General features: G+C 49.7%; 1 protein-coding gene across 1 annotated transcript in view; it reads right to left on the reverse strand.

The window, feature by feature from the left end:
- The window catches only part of CLPB (ClpB family mitochondrial disaggregase), a 236,013-nt gene extending 223,762 nt beyond the window's left edge, over positions 1 to 12,251 (reverse strand). The window contains exon 1 of the mRNA XM_074372574.1: positions 12,180 to 12,251. The gene's annotated coding sequence lies outside the window, so the exon portion shown is untranslated. The remainder of the gene's footprint in view (positions 1 to 12,179) is intronic.
- Between the last annotated feature and the right edge of the window lie 572 nt (positions 12,252 to 12,823).

Consider the following 12,823-nt stretch of genomic DNA (forward strand, 5'->3'; position numbering starts at 1 on the left):
AAGCAGTTCTAACGGATACAGAGTATATAGAGCAGTGGGAACTAACTGCTGGAAGAGAGTTCGGAGTCAAGATCATGCTGGAACCAGTATTAAAGATAAACCCATCAATTAAGGAATAAATGGGGTTGTTGTTTTTCAATTCAGCTCCTGGTTCTGTGGGGGAGACTTGGAAACAAGAGATGTAGCCTCTGTTCTTAAAGTGTTTACAGTCAAGTGGGAGGTGGTTGGATGAAATAGCACGCTGAACAGCATGCCATCAAGAGCTGGGTTTTATAAAGCTTGGGGGACGAGGACGCTCAGCTAAAGGGAAGTGGCTCAAAAGGGGAAGGTTTCCTGGAGGCTGAGGGGCTTGAGCCTCAGAAGATAAGTGGGATTGGTTGACTTACTATTAGCCCATCCGGGATCTCTGCCGCGGGGTATGAGGATGCTCCTGGAGCTACCTGCTGAGAAGCCCTGAGCACCCAGCGGAGGCTCATTAAGTTTTAATGCCTTCTGCGTCTCCATCCAAGGTGGTTTAAAAAGATGTTTTCCTCTCTCTCAGATTCATTTATTCAACACGTATATATGGAGCCTTTACTCTGGATGAGGAACTGCAATGCGTACAACTGTGGGCAGTGCACACACAGCACCTGACCTGAGAGAGCTTCCGTTCCAATGAGGGAGAGAGATGACAGATAAAGGGAAAACACAGGGCTGGAGGGGGCAGGATTAACCAACTCGGCACCAGGCAGCTTCCCTCCCTTCTTTAGGCTCCTGCCTTCCCAGATTGGTTATACGTCTGGGTTCCTTTGGCCCATGACTCGTTAGGCACCCCGCTTCCTAGAGTCCACAGGAAGTGGCCTGGAAGGACACATGCTGCGGGTGCTGTGTTCATCCTCCATGCCCAGGCCACCCCCATGTTGCTGCAGCCTGCAAGCCTCTGCCATTTCTTTCTGTCCCTCCAGGCTAATCCCTCTGTACCACCGCCTCCATCTCCCTTCCTGCATCACACGTACGTCGTGGGCCACAGCTTAGCTCCATCCTGCCCTCATTCTTCCTGATGTGCCAGGCCACTGCCCCTGCCAACACACTGTCACACTGCTCTAATCTGCAGGGGAGAGCACTGCTCCTTCATCCTAAGGAGCACCTCACTTCCTCCTCTCCCTGGGAAACCCTCCTCTTCATCCGGAGCTGGGTGATCACACAGTTGATCATCCCAAACTGGGACACAGTGAAGAGGGAAAGCAGGCACTATTAACACATCAGACAACAGGCAAACCAAGGTATGTGGTCTCCTATCCAGAGCCCAATGCTGAGGTCAGATGCTCCAGACAGACTCTCCCTCTGTTACCTCACCATTTCCAAAACTGTGTTCTGTGGAACACCTGGGAGAGATCAACAGGGCTCCTCAAAAACAGAAAAAAACTAAAAATTCCACATTGAAATGATTTTGAAAAACTGAATTAACCCAAGATGAATGTGAATTGGCAAGACTGTAACATGTCATGTCTCCCAAGCCCATTTGACCATATAATCCTTGGGCAGAGAGCATCTCATGGAAGTAACATACTTTGAGAAATACTGTTCTACACAAAGGGAATTATTCCCAGAGTTTGTCTTCTCTCTGTCCTAATGTTTAGTATTAAGAAATGAACACCAGGGTGGAGATGGGCTCATACCCAGCTCTGCCTCTTTCCAGCTGGTTGCCATTTTGCAGCAGGCTGCTTGTTGGCAGCAGGTAACAGAAATCAGTAGGTATTATAGCTCATCACTCTCAAAACAACAACTCCTGAGTTAAGTCCCTCCAACCCAGCAGTGTCCTCAATGACCCAGGTGTTTTCCATTTGTTTGCCCTGCCATCTTTAGCTTGTTGCTTATCTCCTCTCATGGTCACAGTGATGGCTCCATCCAAATCCAAGCATAGCACATAGAAACAAAGACATTCAGTGAAGAAAGGCTTGTCCTCCCACATATGTCCTTACCATTTATTCTTAGCAAGGAGAAAGTTTTCCAGATGCCCCACCACATACACACACACATATCCCTGTAGAAGTTTCCTCAGTTCTCTGTGGCTAAGTAGGGTGACCAACCTACCCAGTCTGCCCAGGACTGATGTGTTTCCTGGGAATCAGTCCTAATAGTACTAAAACCAGGACACTCCTGGGCAACTTGAATGAGTTCATAGCTGGGACCATATGGGAACCACATGACTGCTTAAATCAATCATTGCATAGGGGAATGGACTTACCCTTGATTGAATGGACTTACCCTTGATTAGTTTAGACTAATCAAGATTTACATTCAAGGCAAGAGAGGGAGCCAGCTTTCCTGAATGCAGAATGATGAACACCCAAACAAAACCTAGTTCCTTACAATGAAGAAGGAGGGAAATGCTGTCGGGGAGGCAATCAGCAGGACTGCCTTTTCTGTAAATTGAGATACAGTGATTAGTCTCCCCTCATGATGTCGTAGTAAGGACTAGATAGAATGACATAAGAGTGTCTTACATACAGAACTCATAATGGTATCTTTTAAGCACTTACTGTGTGCCAAGCACTACGCTAAAGACATGACATGTGTTGTCACTATATCCTTACAACATTCTAGGAACTGGGGATGTAAATCCCATGTTACAGATGTTGCTGAGACATAAAGAGGTTAATGATTTGCCCAAGGACATACAACTAGAAAGCTGCGGAGCCAGGTCTCAAACCAAGTCTGCCGAACACCATGATGCCCATCTTAATCCCTCTACCCCGCTGCCTTGCAGTTGGGCACTGACTGTGAATTTCCTTCCCTTTAATCTCCAGCACCTGGCACAGAGCCCTGCATACAGCAAGCACTTATTAAATAGTTTTTGAATGAGTAGATGGTAATGGTAGATGACATCCCTCAACCATAGGGTTTACAAAGAACAATTGCCTGATTTTAGGATTTTCTCCCCCAAATTTGGCCCTCTTCCAGGGATCCTTCTCCCAGCAAATGGCACCACCATCTATCCATTTGCACAAACCAGAAAACTAAGAGTTACCATCAGCCCATCTCTCTCCCTCCCACACACCATATCCAACCCATCACCAAGGCTACCTCTCAAATCTGTGCATTTCTTTCCATCTTCCGTGACCTTGGCCCATGTTTCTATCATGTTCTCATCTGAAGTGCTGTGAGAGCTCCCTCACCGTTCTGCCCACAGCACTGAAGCCATCCTCCAGTCTCTTCCCTGTGCCACAGCCAGAGTGGGTGTCTCCATTTCTGACCAGGCCACCTGCCTACTGAAAACCCTTAATGTTCATTCCTTTGGGGATAAAGCTTAAACTGCCTCACACAGCCTGGTCTCTGCCTGCCTCCCTTGCCTCGTCTTAACACACAATCCCCTCAGTCTCATATTCTCCTAGCCACCCCCTCCCCTGACCCTCCTGAAGTCTCTCCTTGTGGTGCCTCCTCCTGCCATGGGACCCCTGCACACACTGTTCCCTCCCCTCTTTGCCTAGTTAACTCTTACTCACCTCAGGCCTTAGCCCGGGCTTCCTTCCTTCTGTTAAAGCCCTGCTGACCACTGTGATGTCAGATTCCCACCCCCAACGCTGTCAGAGGCTCTGGTAGCACCATCTACTTTTCCTTAATGGCCCAGTTGGCACAGTCACGGTTTAACATTCACTTGTGTTTGTCTTGTTACTGACTCGGGTCCTTGGACTCTTTAATTAACAGAAATTGGTTAAAGTCCAGACGAGGAGTTCAGGCAAGACTTTATTGGGATATTGCTGTAGCACGAGGGAGCGAATACAAGTAACAGGTGCCCTTACTTGCTCTTGGCGGTGGGGGGGCTGGTTCCTTAAATAGGTTTGGGAGGGGATCGGTGGGTCGGGTCGGAGGGGTAGTTTAGGTAGACCGCCCACCCTCTTGGTGGTGCTGAGTGCAGGGATCATGCACAGTGCCCTCTATTGCTCCAAGTATCTCCTAAATGGCAGTGGGTTTGTGGCCTTTTCCTATTTTATTGTTCCTAATTGCCCTGACTGCGTGTGTAGTTACTAGTCGTTTCCTTGCAGTCTGTTGCTGGAGGAGGCGTTTGTCCAGGCGCAAGCACTCCAGTGAAGGGCCCCAGGCCCCAGGCCCCAGGCCCCATCTCAGTTTGTCTGTCCATCTATAAGCTTGGTGTCTGGTTACACTGATCTCTCCGCAGTCTCTCCAATGCCCAGCTGGGGACGGCATAGAGTATGTTTTCAACAAATGTGTGTTTAATTCATTCATTCATTAACTAGTTGATTAATCAATTAATTAACATTCCACCCAGGTTACTACGACCTCCAGTAGGGCAGGGTCCTGCCTTAGTGCTTCTGCACCACCACCAGCCCCCACAGCTTGCCCAGGGCTGGGCCTGGGGAAGTGTGTGATGAACGCTCTGAGTGAGAGTGACCACGTGGTGGACGGGATGGGAGTGCTTGTACCCTGACCCCTGCCTCACCCACTGGGTTGTTTCCTTGGGCAGTCATAACAAAGTACAGCAACTGGGGAGGCGTCAAACAACAGAAATGTATTGTCTCACGGTTCTGGAGGCCAAAAGTCTGAAATCACAGTGTTGGCAGGGCTGTGCTCTCTCTGAAGGCTCTGGGGGAAGATCTTCCCTTGACTCTTTCCTGGCTTCTGTGGTTGCTAGCAATCTTTGGCATTGCTTGGCTGTGGCAGCATGGTAACAGGGAAGAAGAAATCTGACTCCATATTAGATCTGTTCCTTTAGCTCTAACCCTGTGCTCTGTTTCTGGTGCTGAGTCATGCTGGTTCTGCACCTTTCGTAAAAGAATGTTTGCCTATAACCTGAAATACACAGGAGAACCCATTCTCAAGGCTCTGACCTTTAAGGGTGTAACACTTTTCTGTTCGTATAGAGAGAAAAAGTTGCGGAACAGAGGATAACACTTGTCTTGTTGGAGGTTTACAGGGACACCACCACCTGACTGACCTACATGGATAGCTGTAAGAACGAAGGATTCTGATGCCACAAAGTTTGCAACAATGAACCACAACCCATTCCATTTTTAATATAAAAAGAAGCCTGAATTCTGACTTGGGAAGATGGTTCTCCAGGACATTAGTCTGCCATCTTCTGGGTCTGCCAGCTTTCCAAATAAAGTTTCAAATAAATTCCTTGCCCCAACACCTCGTCTCCCGATTTACTGGCCTGCCTTGCAGTGAGCCAAATGAGTTTGGACTTGGTAATAGCATCATTCCAATCTTTGCCTCTGTCTTCACATGGCCTTCTTCCTGTGTGTCTCTATGTCCAAATTTGCTTCTTTTTATAAGGACCTCATCTTAACTTAATCACATCTGCAAAGACCCTATCTCCTAATAAGGTCATATTCAGAGGTACCAAGGTTTGGGACTTGAATATATTTTGGGGGGGAAACAATTCAATACACTAACCCCAAATGCCACAGTAACCTCTTTCGAATTATTTTGAACCTGCCCTTTCTGTAGCTGAAGCGAAAGCCTTCTTCCTGGGACCACTACCCCGGCCCCTAGCCTTTGCCAAAGATGAAGTTATGTTTCTCATTTTCCTGTTTCCTCCAGAAACGCACCCTGACAAAAGCCTGCAATTCCCCAGCTGGCAGCTTTGACAGTGGCCAAAGGCTGTCACGCCCTTTCTCATTTAATCTTCACAACAGCCTCAAGAAGGTTTACTCTTCCTCCCATTTTATAGATGGGGAAATTGAGACTCGGGGAAGGGGGAAGGGAAGGGCCACACTCAGTCTCACAGCAGGGAACCAGCAGAGCAGAGACTTGACCCAGGTCTACCTGATGCCAGACACCACATCCTTCACTTCCTGTCTCTACCACCCAGCTGCTTTCCTTGATGGGACACCTGCCAGCTGTCAGGAGAGCCCAGGTAAACCCATCTAGCAACTTAGAAGAGTGTTGTGAAAAAACTGGTAAGAGATACGAGAAAACGCAAAATTAGGGGTCTGGGTTTGGTCACTAGAAGAACCCAGGAAGGAGTCACAGGTCACATGAAGAGACAAGAAGAGATGCTTAGGGGCAGTTTGGGGTGACATTTCTTTAGGGAGGAATTTTCCATTAGTGATTGTTTTAAATTGATTTGATGATGATAGAATATAAATTCAGTTATTTTGCCCTGCCCTACTTTTATAATGCCCCACTCTTGGTGAATATCATTTTGCATCCGGTAGCCTGCCGGTGTTCTAGAAGCCAGTTTGTTCTGATTGATATTCAGCGCTAGTCATGCAAGCATGATTCCACTATGAACATGATTTCCTCTGAGGGGATACCTGACTGTTTGTTAGGCAGGCATGGTTTTCCTGAGAAGACTATTTTCTTCAGCTGAAGTAGTAAGTCGTGCGTGTCGGTGATGACTACTGAGATACCCCTCGAGATATGCAGGTCAGCCCCAGGTCCCCTGTGGCATGCAGTCACTCGGGTTGGATTTATAATGCCTAACATTTCATTTAAGCAGTCAATACGTTTGCTGATTGCCTACTCTGTCTTAGGCTCCGTGTTGGGTACTCGTTTCTCCCCTCAGGGAGCTCATGTTTTCTTAGGGGAGATGAACAGTTACAACCAATGGGATCAGTGCTTCAAAAGAACTGTCAGTTGAGGTCCTTAGTTGTATATGCCATAATCCACACAGGTTTAAGCAGAAGGAAAAAAAAATCAGGCTCAGTGCTACACAGCTAAAGGCCAGAGACAATGCAGCCAGCCAACACACCCATCCACACCACGGGAATTTTCTAGTGGAAATATCATCACCCTGCCACTTGTTGCTCGGCACCTATGTGAGGGGCTGGCTGTTAGAAACTCCTTCATGGATGCCCCTAGAACACCCAGACACCCCCAACACAGCTGCTTTCCAGGTGATCTTATCTACCGGCACGCAGACCTCAATGCCTGTACGTACTGCCACCTCCGCGTCGTATCAGGAACACCTTCTATATGGAAACCAGGTTACATGTGAAACCCACGTGGACTGTGGGAAATGTTACATTAGTTTAGTTACTTTAGTTTCCCAGCCTCTATAACAGAGGAAGGCAATCTAGAATCTAGACTTGGAAACTGGATGTTTGCATCCGGAATTCAGGAAAGATATACAGACCAGTGAGCTGGGCCTGATCACCGAGGGTTCACCCAGGTGCAAAGACTGGGGAGGATGGTGATTCAGACCAGACACAAGGGTGCTTCCACTTTGGTTCGTCACCGAAACAGCAAATGAGCTGGTAGAAATAGAGATACAAGTGGGAAGGTCGCCCCTGGTGCCTCCCTATCTCCTCATACAGGTGCACTTGAAGCCTAGTGGTCAAAGAGTAAGAAACCTGCAAGGGCAGGGGAACCCTGGCTGCCTGCGAGCTCTTCTTTATTCTGCTGGGCTGGAACTCAGCATTCGGGGATCTACGTACTGTCATGAAGGGAATCCCCCTTCAATGGGAAATCCAAACTCCTATTCTGAAATGGAGAAGTTCTGAACAGTGAGGTACTAGCCTGTTCTGCATTAAAATGTAACTGTTGACTGAGGCAAAATTTAGAGAAACAGAGAAAGTAGTTTTTCCTTCTCATTGGCCATCAGACAAAGGGTAGAAAGTTTTGATTCCAGGTAAGGATGTCTGGTCAAGGACAGATCCTTGGGTTGTAGATCAGGAGCTAAGGAGAGAGACCATCCCTGGTGATCCTTCTCCTCTCCTGAGGAGGGGTGTGCATTTGAACCCCAAGGACAATAATCTAGTGGTGGATTTAAAATATTTCCCCACCTCTGCATCATTATTTCTTTCCTGTTATCCCAGGAATTCAGTAAAATTTTGTAGAACTTTCTTAGCATGCATTGAATTATGAGAAGTGACTTATCCACACCTGATGAAGATTGAATTGAGAAAAGGGAAAATCATCACAGATTCAGAACACATTATGAATCTCAAGCAGGCTAAACACAGAGGAAAGTATACCTAAGCACATTGCAGTAAAACTGCTGAAAACCAAAAACAAAGGTAAAATCATAAAAGCAGTCAGAAAAAGAGATGCATTACTTTCAGACATGATAACAAGACTGGTAGCTGACTTACCAGAAGCAATGAAAGTCAAAAAAGGAATAGAATGCTACCTTCAAAGTGCTAAAACACTACCTAACCTAGAATTCAGTAGCTTCAAAAACATCTTTCAAGAACAAAAGGAAAACAAAGACATTTTCAAACAGGTAAGAACCAGGAGAATTCAGCAGCAGGAGACCTACACTAAAAGGAAATACTGAAAGTGTTTTCAGATAGAGAGGAATGGTCCGGAGGGAAACTAGAAGATATATATCAGTGGTAGAAGTAGATAAATAAAGATATTCATACAATGGAATACTCAAAAAAAATATATAAGAATATGTATATGTAAATGGGAACATTGTTTCCAATAGCCAAAACATTACTATCCAAATGTCTGTCAATATTCATACATGGAGTACTATACCGCAATAAAAGTTAATAAAATAGACTTACACTCCCATCAAAGATGGAATAATAAAGACTGGACACCCTCCTGCCTGAAATAATAATTTAAACAAGGACAAAATGTATGAAAAAAGGTTTCAAGGCATTGGATACCAGGCAATGAATGGGATCCTTAGAGGCAGAGAACACATGTAAGCCCTACAATTGCCCCTACTGCCTGGAGGGAGTTTCCAGGCCACCCCACACGGAGGGCGAACCCAGGTGCAGCCTGGAAGTCTCCCTGGGTTGAAGAGATGGAGCTGTGAGTCTGAAGAGGCTAGCTGGCTAGAGTTTACAGGACAGAGCACCAGAGATGAAAGGGCTGCAGAGAGAGAATTCTGCAGATTTTCAGAGGGTCCCTCTCAAGTGTTAAGCTGAGTTTTTGATCAATGCATGCAGTGGAGTCCAGACTCTGCCATGGTCTATCAATCAACAAACCTGTTCTGAGCACCTACTATCCCTGAGGAGGGATGTGGGAAGCCAGAGCTGAGGCAGATCTGTTCTTGCCCTTATGGGATTCCTAGCCTAACTGAGGAGAGAAACCACACACACCCAGCAGGCACATCCCGCCCGGGGAGTCTGAGCTGAGAGCTGGAAGAATGGTTCAGAGCAGACGTGAAGAGAAAAGAGGGTTAGCTGTCCCAACGTGTACCGTCCCCCTCCCTGACCCTGACCCCAGCACTCAGCCATGCGGAGACACAGTGATGTGGGAGTCACAAACCAGGTCTCTGGGGCTGCAGCCAGGGTCCTAGTAAAAGTCTGAGGAAGCAAAGACTGCCATCCATGGGAAGAGGGGAGAGCCCGGGGCCAGGAAGTGGGAGCTGGTGCCCATCCCCACTCTGTTTCTGGATCTTTGTGTGAGCTTAGAGGTCTGTTGGGCTGCACCCCCCCAGGCCTACAAGTCTTGTGCTTGCCCAGCTTCAAGATCGAAAAAAAAGCTGGGAGTCAGCAACAGAGACCACAGTGGTTTAATGGATCGGGGGTCTTACATGTCTAAGACGAGGACCTGGAGCAACACCCCACTGCGTGTGTGGATGGTGGGCAGGACAGGCGACACCACTGGGGGCTGAGGGAGGTTAGCAAGTTATAGGGGGAATTGACCTCAGGTTGGCTCATCAGTTACCAGGGAAACCTGCAAAGGGACACACCCCTCACCGCCACTTTGATAAGAATAATCACTAGCTGGGACCTGGGACCAATATGTAGGAAGGTCAGTCAGGTGACTAGGGCATAAGTGAAGCAGGCACTGGTTGAGCAGGGGATGTACAGAGAACAAGACAACAGCCATCTTGGGTGGCCTGACCATACAAGGTCACTGCCCTCTCTGGGTCCCAGTTTCCTCATCTGACCCTGGGAAGGCTCTCTAAGCTCCTTTTACTCTGAGGGAGGTTCCCACAAGCTGAGCTTCTGAATCTCAGTTTCTCTTGCCCACAAAGGGGCCAATAATCCCTGTCTATCCGTGGGAGAGCCTCCCAATCAAGAGATCATAGTTTTCCTCCGGCTACTGCCAAGAGAGGAAGAAGCCCCAGGAACGTGTGCAGAGGTGAGGGGACAGGCGGTGAGGCGACAGGCAGTGACTGACAGGGATGAGGCAAGTGCTTTCTGCCAACCCAGCATCCTACTTTTATCTCTCCCCAACTCCCCAACTCCACCACAACCCAGTCGATTTTTCTTAGTTCCTAGAATTCCATGCCTCCTGCTCAGTCCTGTGGTTTCTCCAGGGATGATTCAGGAATAGAGGGTGGCAGCCATCTTGTCAGGAAGTTGCAACACCTACTGTTCTCACAGCTACCACGCCCGCTAGTCTTCAAACTTGACGTGTACTTTGCGTCCTGTTGGGACCCATCTTAGGGTGCCCTCGGAGAACAATCTGGCTGTGCTGTCTATAAGCTGATTTCACTCACACTAACTCCCCAGAACTCGGTGAACTCCCTCCCCGCACACCCTCCTGTGTCCTGAAGGCCTCCAGAGAACGCATCGTTCTGGTTTATGGACAGGAAAACTGAGACCAGTGAGGAATCCCGGTTTTCATCCTGCCAGGAGGGAAGGGAGAGCCCCGGAGGGGCTGCAAACAGAGGAGGGGCCCAGTGTATGGTGATGATGGCTGCTTTGTGTTTCACGAGAATCCAGCAGTGAATTTCTGTCAGGTAGGAGGCCTCCCCTGACATTCCTGATCTTCTCCACACCAGTCATGCTGACTCCTTCTTCCCCCTCCCTTTATTCCCTCCTCAACCCCAACTCTCCCTTCACTCCCCAGGTGCTGTCCAGAGTCTAGCCTTGGGGGTGATGGCTGCCCTGCTCCCCCAGAGCCAGCTTCTGCTCAGAGCAGGCCTCTCTCACCCCTTCACCTCCCTGCCGCTGGCCCCCTCCCAGGAGACCACAGCTGAGGCTGTGAAAACAGCATCTCCCCGCCATCCTTTCCCGCACCCCCCACCTGGCTGGGCCACCTCATGCCATCCTTGTCTGGCTCTGCTTTCCACCCCAGGCCCCACCCACCCTGAATCAAGCTGACTGTGCCCTGGGAGGCTGAGCAGTTGAGGAAGCACTGAGGCCTTGAGCACGACCCCTGCACCTCCCACCACCCAACCTGCTTTCCTGGTCTGTCTGCAAAGCCCTCACCTCCCACCCCAGTCTTTGCCACCCAAACTTCAAGAGCCCCTGAGCCCCAGCCTCCTCCTGATGCCCCTTCACACTCCAGCTTGTTCCTGCTCTGACTCTCCCTCCTCATGGAGCAGGACCAAGCCTCACAGGGCTCTCTCCTTACTTCATACCTAGAGGAGGGGTTCTACCTACACCTGACCACAAAGCTGGTCCTGCCTTCCCAAGGATCCTTCTGTAGAGGGAGGCCACTCGGTGGGCAGACACCCCCAGCGGACATGGGGTCTCGCTCAGGTAGAACTGATGGATCTCAATCCTGTTTGGAGAGGCGCTGAAGGAGCTGGAGGCTCCGGAGAAAACATTTCCCATCTTGCCTGTGGAGTTTGTCTAGAGAGTATTCAGTCTACGTCAAGAGTGTGTCTGTGTGAAAAGAGAATGAGCGTGTGAGTCTGTGTGTGCGTGGGTGTGTTTGTGAGCATGAAAGACGCTTGCACCAGTGGATGGGAGTGAGGTTAGCCCCCACAACCCCACCCACCCACTCACATGCCCTTCTCAGACCTCTGGGCAGATGAGGACAGCAGGGGTTGAGCGCCACCTGGTGGCCATGAGCTGCACTACAAGCCACCATCCTCTATGCCTTTTCTCATGTCCCTCCTGCCCCAGCAACACAGGCACACAGAGCTGATCCCAGACCCTTCTCTGGGGACCCAACCCACTTGCTCACCGCCCCTACCCACCACGACAGCCCTGCAGAGGCAGAGACCCTGCCCTACTGAATCTCCTTCCTCTAGCCCAGAGAAAGAGCCCTTGGAGGAAAGTCAGGCTCCCACCCAAACTTGGCCAATAACTTAACCTGAACCTCAAGCTTCTTGGCTACAGAATGAGTTAATAGTATCTACGCCACAGATTCCTTGTGAGGTTTCATGTAAAATGAAGCTATTAAGTTGGGAGGGCAGGGCAACTACAAAAAGCCCTGGGGCCAAGCCTTGTGTTCTCTGACCTGGTGAGGGGAGTCGGCAGGCTCTGTGCAGAAGCGTGGCCCGCCTCTCATCCGCCCTCCCCGGCTTTCTCCCGCCCCTGTCCCCTGGCAGCCCCAAACAGCTGCCCCGCCCATCTTCGCAGGGAACTTACCTCCTGCCGGAGGCTCCACTCCACACGTGGTTACCGGTAAGGGTGGCGCTGAGCGGCTGCCCACGGTTGTTCCCCGGGCGGCACCATTTTCCCGGGCACTTGCTAGTCCTCCCCCCGCCCCCGTTCCCGCCCCCGCCCCATCCAATTGGTCACAAGTTCTGTCAGTCCAGTGAGTCTGACTTCCTCCTCCCTCGCCCCGCCCAGGGCACCGAGCACCTGCACTAGAATAATCCCCGCCCAACTTCTCCTTGGGGCTCTTGCTGTGCCTTCCAGAAGCCTTCAAAAATGCACGTCTGAGCTACTCCCCACTGAAAACCTTCCCCTACCCACAAAATCAAGCCAAACTCCACAGTCTCGCATTCATGGCCCTCTCTGATCTGGCCTCACTCCCCCTCCAACTCTCCTTTCCCCGGGTGCCAGCCGCTCCCCTTCTACCCTTCTCCCCTTCTCTCCGTCTTTGTAGTAGTTCCTCCCTCTAGAAGTGCCTGCCCTTTTTTGCCACAGGAAAACAGGACCTGCTCATCTTCAAACCTCACTGCGGTTCTTCTCAGGCCCCTGCCTGAGGCCATAGGTGTCATGGCATTCAGAGCCTCCTCTCGGTCCCCAATCTCATGTCCACCCTCTCTGTGCAGAGGCACATACTA

This window comes from Camelus bactrianus, chromosome 10, assembly GCF_048773025.1.
Source record: "Camelus bactrianus isolate YW-2024 breed Bactrian camel chromosome 10, ASM4877302v1, whole genome shotgun sequence".
NCBI classification, from domain to species: Eukaryota; Metazoa; Chordata; class Mammalia; order Artiodactyla; family Camelidae; genus Camelus; species Camelus bactrianus.